The sequence below is a fragment of the Trichechus manatus genome, unplaced genomic scaffold (assembly GCF_000243295.1).
Source record: "Trichechus manatus latirostris isolate Lorelei unplaced genomic scaffold, TriManLat1.0 scaffold00018, whole genome shotgun sequence".
NCBI classification, from domain to species: domain Eukaryota; kingdom Metazoa; phylum Chordata; class Mammalia; order Sirenia; family Trichechidae; genus Trichechus; species Trichechus manatus.
The window spans coordinates 8,798,153-8,800,423 of NW_004443954.1; the positions used below are offsets into that span (position 1 = coordinate 8,798,153).

At 37.8% G+C, this 2,271-nt stretch overlaps 1 protein-coding gene across 1 annotated transcript in view; it reads right to left on the reverse strand.

The window, feature by feature from the left end:
• The window catches only part of CUNH8orf34 (chromosome unknown C8orf34 homolog), a 478,679-nt gene that overhangs the window by 1,580 nt on the left and 474,828 nt on the right, over positions 1-2,271 (reverse strand). The gene's annotated exons all lie outside the window — the stretch shown is intronic.

Below are 2,271 nucleotides of genomic sequence, written 5' to 3' on the forward strand. Positions count from 1 at the left end.
GTACTTTTCCTCTATCTAGAATGTTCTACGTACCTCAACCAACCCCAGCTAACCCCTTTATCTGACTAACTCCTATCATCCTTTATGTCTTAGCCTTAAATTTCCCTCTCTCTGAGCCCTTTAACTGCTAGTCAAGGTAGAATTATCCCACTGCACACACTTCTCTCACACTAATGCTTCTATAACAACAATCATCAAAGTTTTAGGTAAGTAATTAATCCATGCATATCTTCTCTGCCGTGTTGTGAGTTCCATGGTGAGAAGAATTATGATACGTGCCATGGCCCCCAGATATAACGTGCACCATTCCCTGGCATAGCTTCTGATTCATTGCAGGCTGTTATTAAATATTAATCACAGGAAAGATTTACTCAGTTAGAGCTCTTGAATTGTAGTATGTTCGTATGTCATACAAAAAACACTTGAAGAACTGAAGAAGAGAACCATGTGAAGTAGGAACATGTGTATTCCTATAGTTCTAGAGGTATTATGTGGAATGAAATAATTTTTTTTTCTATGACTCAAGAAGACAGAACCAGAAAGAAGGTAGCTACAAGGATTCAGATTTTGGAGCCAAAGAAGACAGTAATTTCTTTTATAATAGGTTTTAAACATTTTTTACAACTTAAGCAGTATGTGCTTATTATAGAAATATTATAGATAAAAAAGCTGTTATCACACTACACAGAAACAACCATGGTAGCACTTTCGTGTGTATCCATCCAGACAATATTTTGTAGGTATAAATATATGATTGTGTGTGTGCTTGTGCATTACACATAGCAAAAAACAGAATTACACTTAATATACTATCTTGTGATTTATTTTTTTCATGTTAATATATTGTGAAAATCTTTCCATGTCAGAATATGTGTGTGTATTCAGTTCATATATATCTTATCTTGTCCTAACCCAGTATTCTATTATAAATATTACTATATAACTTTTTAATCAACCATCTTTTGTTGGTCATTGTTTCCATTTTAACATGTTTTCCGTGTTTTATTATAAAACACTTTACATCTGTGTTTTTAGTGCACGTTGCTATGATGTTGAAAGCCATACCATTGGTATTTCAAATACCAGCAGGGTCACCCATGATAAACAGGTTTCAGCAGTGTCCAGACTAAGACAGACTAGGAAGAAAGGTTTGGTGATTTACTTTTGAAAATAAGCCAATGAAATCCTTATGGATCACAACAGAATATAGTCTAACTCACTTGCTTTGGACACGTCATCATGACACAGCAATTGCTAGAGGAGGAGATGATAGGTGGTGAAGCAGAGAACCAACAGGGGCAGGGAGACCCTCGGTGAGATGGATTGACACAGTAACCATAACGATGGACTCAAATATGCTTTTGTGATTGAGGGAATGATGCAGGACCAGGAAATTTTTTGTTTTGTTCTGTTGTAATAAGGTCATCATGAGTTGGAGTCAACTCCACAGCAGCTACCAACAACAACGTTATAAAACACGTGTCAATGAACATGACATTTTGGTAACTACATAGTGGTGCCTTGCAAAACTTATTTGTTTGGAAGTAATTTCCTAAACAGGACACTGTTGGGTCAAAGGTATACATATTTCTAATAATTAGAGAAGATCAAATTGAGTGAATGGTCAAGGGAGATAGTAAAGTCCCTATTACTGAAGGTGTCCCCATAGAGACTGGATGACCATTTGGTAGGGGTACTACAGTGAAGGGAGCCCTGGTGGCACAGTGGTTAAGAGTCTGGCTGCTAACCAAAAGGTCAGCAGTTCAAATCCTCCAGCTGCTCCTTGGAAACTCTATGAGGTAGTTCTACTCTGTCCTATAGGGTTGCTATGAGTTGGAATTGACTCGACGGCAATGGGTTTGGGTTTTTTGGTTTTTGTTTTTGTTTTTTTTGGTTTATTGCAATGACGAGGCCAGCATTCAGTTGAGGAAGGAGTAGGTGGTTCTAAACGTCTTTCCAGTTTTGAGATTCTGAGATTCGATAAGTGCTAAGGACAAACTCAACATCTTTGGTTCTCCCCATGACATACTTGAGAGAAGATACTGCGTTCATCTTTATGTATCTAGTTCATAAAGCAAACTAATGCACATGTACATGAAATTGTCCGTGATGCTGTAACTCAAGGAGATATTTAATGGCAGCATGGAGTCCATGGTCCGCATAGTGGCGGAATGTGTTTTCATCCCATGTCCATCTTGAAGCGATTCTTTCTGTCACAGAAAAGGGTACAAAAAGCCCATCTCACCACCTCATCATGGGAGAATACAGACT